Source organism: Ascaphus truei, chromosome 10 (genome assembly GCF_040206685.1).
Source record: "Ascaphus truei isolate aAscTru1 chromosome 10, aAscTru1.hap1, whole genome shotgun sequence".
NCBI classification, from domain to species: domain Eukaryota; kingdom Metazoa; phylum Chordata; class Amphibia; order Anura; family Ascaphidae; genus Ascaphus; species Ascaphus truei.
In genome coordinates, this window is record NC_134492.1 from 15,500,240 (window position 1) to 15,509,376 (window position 9,137).

The 9,137-nt window shown below is 44.2% G+C and overlaps 1 long non-coding RNA gene across 1 annotated transcript; it reads left to right on the forward strand.

Moving 5' to 3' along the window:
- The first annotated feature begins 727 nt into the window (after positions 1 to 727).
- LOC142503364 (uncharacterized) lies at positions 728 to 6,520 on the forward strand. The gene is made up of 2 exons (XR_012803979.1): positions 728 to 780; positions 6,484 to 6,520. It is a non-coding gene; the product is annotated as an uncharacterized LOC142503364 (long non-coding RNA).
- Positions 6,521 to 9,137: the final 2,617 nt, after the last annotated feature.

Here is a 9,137-nt window from a genome sequence, read left to right on the forward strand (position 1 = left end):
CTAAATAAAACAAATCAGCCTAACCAGTCAAAAAAGTATGGTGTTATTTATCAAATGTTATAATGGGCTACTTTAGTTTCTGCACATTGATGTTTGGATTAATAGGACAGAGATGTGGGTTTTTTCTCCAGGTTTTATACTGTGTGTCGGTATGATGGAGTGGTGTTTAGCTGTCCGAATGACCTCAATGAGTTGGACAAGTTCATTGAAGTATATGAGTCCACTGATTCCGTGAATAAATGAGACCCGCTCCCAATACAGTAAGTGAGACACGAGAGGTCTTGGGACATCATTTCACAATGAATTTTCATGGAGAAATTGGGATAATCCCATTTACTCTAGTTAGGTAACTGAAGATAAGAGGGTTGTCCCCATTTACAGTAGCTGCTACTGCAATATGCCAGTGTTTATCAATGCACATTGTATGGTGATAATGCCTCATTGTAGGAAATAACACGTGTGGGAAAGTATGTGCTGTTAAGTTTTACTTAAACCATTTAACTGTATTTCAGACCCACTATTGGAAAATGCTGTGCTTCCCTTTCTTCTTTTTGTGTCATGTTGTGGCATTGTGTTGATCAGTGTAATAACCTGAAAAACTAGCGCTTGACGCAGAATAGCGGGTGAGGGGAGTTAACGCCTTAATTACTATAGTGGTTACTAACCGCTAAAAGGATTATGGTGTTAGTGGCCATTCATTTGTTTTTTATTGTTATGTTGTTGCCACAGAGGACATGGATGCGGAGGACGGTGATGAGGACGGCCTTCATCCTGGGAGGGGTAAGTGCAACTTTAATTTACTTTATGCTGGCTGGATAATGTTTTATTTTTAATGGGCATATTAACTATTATCCTGATCTGGATTATAGTAATTTTGCCCATTACTGTACTGTATGTGTTGAGGGGGGGGGGGTTGTTGTTGGGGGAATGGGTCTCACAGTCTCACACATTAAGGCTCTGTCTCACAGTCTCATACATTAAGGCTCTGTCTCATAGTCTCATACATTAAGGCTCTGTCTCATAGTCTCATACATTAAGGCTCTGTCTCACAGTCTCACAGTCTCACACATTAAGGCTCTGTCTCACAGTCTCACACATTAAGGCTCTGTCTCACAGTCTTACGCATTAAGGCTCTGTCTCACAGTCTCACACATTAGGGCTCTGTCTCACAGTTTCACACATTAAGGCTCTGTTTCACAGTCTCACACATTAAGGCTCTGTCTCACAGTCTCACACATTAAGGCTCTGTCTCACAGTCTCACACATTAAGGCTCTGTTTCACAGTCTCATACATTAAGGCTCTGTCTCACAGACTCACACATTAAGGCTCTGTTTCACAGTCTCACAGTCTCACAGTCTCATACATTAAGGCTCTGTCTCACAGACTCACACATTAGGGCTCTGTCTCACAGTCTCACACATTAAGGCTCTGTCTCACAGTCTCACACATTAAGGCTCTGTTTCACAGTCTCACACATTAAGGCTCTGTCTCACAGTCTCACACATTAAGGCTCTGTCTCACAGTCTCACACATTAAGGCTCTGTTTCACAGTCTCATACATTAAGGCTCTGTCTCACAGACTCACACATTAGGGCTCTGTCTCACAGACTCACACATTAAGGCTCTGTCTCACAGTCTCATGCATTAAGGCTCTGTCTCACAGTCTCACACATTAAGGCTCTGTCTCACAGTCTCACGCATTCAGGCCCTGTCTCACAGTCTCACACATTCAGGCTCTGTCTCACAGTCACACACATTAAGGCTCTGTCTCACAGTCTCACGCATTAAGGCTCTGTCTCACAGTCTCACACATTCAGGCCCTGTCTCACAGTCTCACACATTCAGGCTCTGTCTCACAGCCTCACACATTCAGGCTCTGTTTCACAGTCTCACACATTAAGGCTCTGTCTCACAGTCTCACGCATTAGGGCTCTGTCTCACAGTCTCACACATTAAGGCTCTGTCTCACAGTCTCACACATTAGGGCTCTGTCTCACAGTCTCACGCATTAGGGCTCTGTCTCACATTCTCACACATTAAGGCTCTGTCTCACAGTCTCACACATTAAGGCTCTGTCTCACAGTCTCATACATTAAGGCTCTGTCTCACAGTCACACACATTAAGGCTCTGTCTCATAGTCTCACACATTAAGGCTCTGTCTCACAGTCTCATACATTAAGGCTCTGTCTCACAGACTCACACATTAAGGCTCTGTCTCACAGTCTCATACATTAAGGCTCTGTCTCACAGTCTCATACATTAAGGCTCTGTCTCACAGTCACACACATTAAGGCTCTGTCTCATAGTCTCACACATTAAGGCTCTGTCTCACAGTCTCATACATTAAGGCTCTGTCTCACAGACTCACACATTAAGGCTCTGTCTCACAGTCTCACACATTAAGGCTCTGTCTCACAGTCTCACACATTAAGGCTCTGTCTCACAGTCTCATACATTAAGGCTCTGTCTCACAGACTCACACATTAAGGCTCTGTCTCACAGTCACACACATTAAGGCTCTGTCTCACAGTCTCACACATTAAGGCTCTGTCTCACAGTCTCACACATTCAGGCTCTGTCTCACAGTCACACACATTAAGGCTCTGTCTCACAGTCTCACACATTAAGGCTCTGTCTCACAGTCTCACACATTAAGGCTCTGTCTCACAGACTCACACATTAAGGCTCTGTCTCACGGTCTCACACATTAAGGCTCTGTCTCACAGACTCACACATTAAGGCTCTGTCTCACAGTCTCACACATTAAGGCTCTGTCTCACAGTCACACACATTAAGGCTCTGTCTCACAGACTCACACATTAAGGCTCTGTCTCACAGTCACACACATTAAGGCTCTGTCTCACAGACTCACACATTAAGGCTCTGTCTCACAGTCTCACACATTAAGGCTCTGTCTCACAGTCTCACACATTCAGGCTCTGTTTCACAGTCTCACACATTAAGGCTTTTGGAACCCTTCTGGATACTGACCCCGGCTTACCCTCGACTCTGCGGATATCTCCAACCCAGACCACGGCTATACGGACTTCCACGATTCTGACCTCTCCCACCCCAGACCACGGCTAACGGACTTGACTATTCTGAACTCTCCATTCCAAGACCTTGGCAAGTATCCGCTAACCCACTCTCTCCAACCCAGACCCGGCTACGTTTGACAATCCGCCTGCCAGGCACGCTTCCGCTGCTGTGGGTGCGTGATTTACTACTTCCCCACCTCAGAACCGGGGTCCTGTCCTGCTCGTGGGCAGTGCAAGCATTACACTCACACATTAAGGCTCTGTCTCACAGTCACACACATTAAAGCTCTGTCTCACAGTCTCACACATTAAGGCTCTGTCTCACAGTCACACACATTAAGGCTCTGTCTCACAGTCTCACACATTAAGGCTCTGTCTCACAGTCACACACATTAAGGCTCTGTCTCACAGTCTCACACATTAAGGCTCTGTCTCACAGTCTCACACATTAAGGCTCTGTCTCACAGTCACACACATTAAGGCTCTGTCTCACAGTCACACACATTAAGGCTCTGTCTCACAGTCACACACATTAAGGCTCTGTCTCACAGTCTCACACATTAAGGCTCTGTCTCACAGTCTCATACATTAAGGCTCTGTCTCACAGTCTCACACATTAAGGCTCTGTCTCACAGTCTCACACATTAAGGCTCTGTCTCACAGTCTCACACATTAAGGCTCTGTCTCACAGTCTCACACATTTAGGCCCTGTCTCACAGTCTCATACATTAAGGCTCTGTCTCACAGTCTCACACATTAGGGCTCTGTCTCACAGTCTCATACATTAAGGCTCTGTCTCACAGTCTCACACATTAAGGCTCTGTCTCACAGTCTCACACATTCAGGCTCTGTCTCACAGTCTCACACATTAAGGCTCTGTCTCACAGTCTCATACATTAAGGCTCTGTCTCACAGTCTCACACATTAAGGCTCTGTCTCACAGTCTCATACATTAAGGCTCTGTCTCACAGTCACACACAATAAGGCTCTGTCTCACAGTCACACACATTAAGGCTCTGTCTCACAGTCTCACACATTAAGGCTCTGTCTCACAGTCTCACACATTAGGGCTCTGTCTCACAGTCTCACACATTAAGGCTCTGTCTCACAGTCTCACACATTAAGGCTCTGTCTCACAGTCTCACACATTAAGGCTCTGTCTCACAGTCTCACACATTAAGGCTCTGTCTCACAGTCTCACACATTTAGGCCCTGTCTCACAGTCTCATACATTAAGGCTCTGTCTCACAGTCTCACACATTAGGGCTCTGTCTCACAGTCTCACACATTCAGGCTCTGTCTCACAGTCTCACACATTAAGGCTCTGTCTCACAGTCTCACACATTAAGGCTCTGTCTCACAGTCTCACACATTAAGGCTCTGTCTCATAGTCTCACACATTAAGGCTCTGTCTCACAGACTCACACATTAAGGCTCTGTCTCGCAGTCTCACACATTCAGGCTCTGTCTCACAGTCACACACATTAGGGCTCTGTCTCACAGTCACACACATTAAGGCTCTGTCTCACAGTCTCACACATTAAGGCTCTGTCTCACAGTCTCACACATTAGGGCTCTGTCTCACAGTCTCACACATTAAGGCTCTGTCTCACAGTCTCACACATTAAGGCTCTGTCTCACAGTCTCACACATTAAGGCTCTGTCTCACAGTCTCACACATTAAGGCTCTGTCTCACAGTCTCACACATTTAGGCCCTGTCTCACAGTCTCATACATTAAGGCTCTGTCTCACAGTCTCACACATTAGGGCTCTGTCTCACAGTCTCATACATTAAGGCTCTGTCTCACAGTCTCACACATTAAGGCTCTGTCTCACAGTCTCACACATTCAGGCTCTGTCTCACAGTCTCACACATTAAGGCTCTGTCTCACAGTCTCATACATTAAGGCTCTGTCTCACAGTCTCACACATTAAGGCTCTGTCTCACAGTCTCATACATTAAGGCTCTGTCTCACAGTCACACACAATAAGGCTCTGTCTCACAGTCACACACATTAAGGCTCTGTCTCACAGTCTCACACATTAAGGCTCTGTCTCACAGTCTCACACATTAGGGCTCTGTCTCACAGTCTCACACATTAAGGCTCTGTCTCACAGTCTCACACATTAAGGCTCTGTCTCACAGTCTCACACATTAAGGCTCTGTCTCACAGTCTCACACATTAAGGCTCTGTCTCACAGTCTCACACATTTAGGCCCTGTCTCACAGTCTCATACATTAAGGCTCTGTCTCACAGTCTCACACATTAGGGCTCTGTCTCACAGTCTCACACATTCAGGCTCTGTCTCACAGTCTCACACATTAAGGCTCTGTCTCACAGTCTCACACATTAAGGCTCTGTCTCACAGTCTCACACATTAAGGCTCTGTCTCATAGTCTCACACATTAAGGCTCTGTCTCACAGACTCACACATTAAGGCTCTGTCTCGCAGTCTCACACATTCAGGCTCTGTCTCACAGTCACACACATTAAGGCTCTGTCTCACAGTCTCACACATTAAGGCTCTGTCTCACAGTCTCACGCATTAGGGCTCTGTCTCACAGTCTCACACATTAAGGCTCAGTCTCACAGTCTCACACATTAAGGCTCTGTCTCACAGTCTCACACATTAAGGCTCTGTCTCACAGTCTCACACATTAAGGCTCTGTCTCACAGTCTCACACATTAAGGCTCTGTCTCACAGTCTCACGCATTAGGGCTCTGTCTCACAGTCTCACACATTAAGGCTCTGTCTCACAGTCTCACACATTAAGGCTCTGTCTCACAGTCACACACATTAAGGCTCTGTCTCACAGTCTCACACATTAAGGCTCTGTCTCACAGTCTCACACATTAAGGCTCTGTCTCACAGTCTCACACATTAAGGCTCTGTCTCACAGTCACACATTAAGGCTCTATCTCACAGTCTCACACATTAAGGCTCCTGTCTCACAGTCTCACACATTAAGACTCTGTCTCACAGTCTCACGCATTAAGGCTCTGTCTCACAGTCTCACGCATTAGGGCTCTGTCTCACAGTCTCACGCATTAAGGCTCTGTCTCACAGTCTCACGCATTAGGGCTCTGTCTCACAGTCTCATACATTAAGGCTCTGTCTCACAGTCTCACACATTAAGGCTCTGTCTCACAGTCTCATACATTAAGGCTCTGTCTCACAGTCTCACACATTAGGGCTCTGTCTCACAGTCTCACACATTAAGGCTCTGTCTCACAGTCTCACGCATTAAGGCCCTGCCTCACAGTCTCACACATTAAGGCTCTGTCTCACAGTCTCATGCATTAAGGCTCTGTCTCACAGTCTCATGCATTAAGGCTCTGTCTAACACATTAAGGTGAGTTAAATGGGCAGTCAATAATTTTACCTTTGAGCAAATGGAAAAGAAATACAAATGTAAAAGTATATATTTTTTTCTTATCAGACCACAGCTTTCACTGGAACCACTATACTTCTAACATGTAAGTGCTTTCTAGTGTAAATATACCCTTGGTAATACATACATACATTAAATATACACACGAACAGCATGAGTCGTTCCTCTATTGTACATAATGAAATAAACCGGATAACCCCATAAATAATAGTAGTCTAAAGACTCCTCTATACTTCAGCACAAAAGAGTCTTTATATCATTCTTGTACAAAAGAGCGCAGTCCATGCATCACTTATCACACAGGCAGAAGAGGACTATGCGTAAAATATGATTATTGTTCTTATAATTATTATTAATATTAATTGATGCATGATTCAATCTCTCAACACTGGCATAATTTGGTATATTCTGGTGTACATTACAGTAGCTTTGGAGGTATTTGGTTTCCATGCTTGTTACACTGTTATTCCACTAGATGGCAGCAGATTAACTCTTTGAATGCCAGCAGATTAACTCTTTGAATGCCAGATGCCGTAAAGTTGATGTCCATAGTTTGACTTTTCCGGCATAGATTTGTGAGGTCTTGAAAGTCCATGTACAAACTACAACATTGAAGAATTGTATAGCAAAGTTGTCTTTATCAACTCACATACATAAACTTGTTAAAAGAGTGATAGAATATGGGTGCGTATTATTGGTAACACACATTAATTGTCTTCACCACATATTCTAATCTAATACCATGAACTATATTTCTGGTTGCATGGATTTCTTGGTGGATTTTGTCTACTAAAACAAATTAAAAAATAAAATATATTTATATAATGTCTTAACATACAAACTTATGTGGAACAACTTCTGTGTGTTGGTTTAATGCAACTGATATAGTTTGTAGAGTTCTATTAGAATTCTATATCGCCTTAATGCTGGGGTTCTCAACTCCTGTCCACAAGACCCCACCAACAGGTCAGCTTTTCAGGATATTCCTGCTTCAGCACAGGTGACTCAATCACTCCCTGCTTCAGCACAGCACAGGTGGCTCAATCAGTCCCTACTTCAGCATACGTGGCTCAATCAGTCCCTGTTTCAGCACAGGTGGCTTAATCAGTGGCTCGTTCTTCTTAGCCACTGATTGAGCCACCTGGGCTGAAACAAGGATATCCTTAAAACCTGACCCGTTGTGTGGTCTTGAGGACAGGAGTTTAGCACCCCTGGGTTAGACTTTGTCACTAATGTCCCACCCCCATGCTTTTCACTGAAAGGATTACAATGATTTGGTCCATTATACATTTCACTTTTTATTATTGTGATATAAAACTTTGAGTAGTTATGTAATGAAACAACGTAACACCATTTGCAACATTTACGTTTTTCTCTGAGCGGTACAAGACTGGATCTAGCCACTGCACTTGTTTAAAGTATGTTCTGTGACGTGAGGATGACTTATTTAGCATAAGTAGAATTGGACAATGTTATCAGTATCTCCCGGATTCTGCAATATTACAGACGCTCATACGGATAAACAGAACAGCCAGCATAATGCTTATTCAATATTGGACCTTATCTTTCCCCCACCTCATTGGGCTAACAAAAGAAACTCATTAGCTATGACCACACCAATGAATACATATTGTTGCATGCATCTTTTTTTGGTTTAAATTGTCAGTTTGCCATATACACCCAATAAAATAATGACGTGGTTGTGTTTTAAAAGCAACATAATATCAAGTTACACAGATGATCTTTGCAAATACCACTAAACAACATCTCGAAATATGGAGTAACCCTAAAAACGGAGATCTTGAAGGAAGAGAAGCGCTGTGCTGAACGCTACAGAATTACATTGTTAGGACTATGCCAATGGGATGGGACATGTGGCTGCGGCTGTTTCGCCGCAACCAAATCACTAATAATCTAAAGGTTTTTAGTGGTTAGGGTAGGGGGTATTAGGGGAAAGGCTTAGGGTAGGGGGTGTTAGGGTAAGGGGTTAGGGTAAGGAGTTAGGGTAGGGTGTTAGGGTAGGAGTTATTAGGGTAAAGGCTTAGGGTAGGGGGTGTTAGGGTAAGGGGTTAGGGTAGGGTGTTAGCGTAGGAGTTATTAGGGTAAAGGCTTAGGGTAGGGGGTGTTAGGGTAGGAGTTATTAGGGTAAAGGCTTAGGGTAGGGGGTGTTAGGGTAGGAGTTATTAGGGTAAAGGCTTAGGGTAGGGGGTGTTAGGGTAGGGGGTTTAAGGTAAAGGCTTAGGGTAGGGTGCTTGGGGTAGGGGTTTAGGCACTTACCTTAACAGCAAAGTGGCCAGCCATGACAGGTTCCGGCAGTGTGGTGGGTCGCGGCAAAACGTCGGCAGTCATTTGCCACGACCAAAGGTCCTAGATCAGGGGTCTGCACCTCTCAAGGAAGAAGAGCCATTTTATAAAAAAAATGTCTTTCTCCAAAATATTCCGACAGCCGCAACACCCCACAAACACATACACACACTGTACACACTCTAATAATACTTTTACTAATACTAATACTTTGGGACCAAGGCTACATTTTCAAAGTTTCCAATGACTGAACTCCCAATCAGAACAAACTCTAATACTACCCTAGCCCCCGTTACTAGTTTCATATACTTGGGCATATGGTTTGACTCCCATTTAATATTTGGGATGCACATTGATACCCTGACATCCAAAACCTGTGCCAAACTAGGTGTACTTTA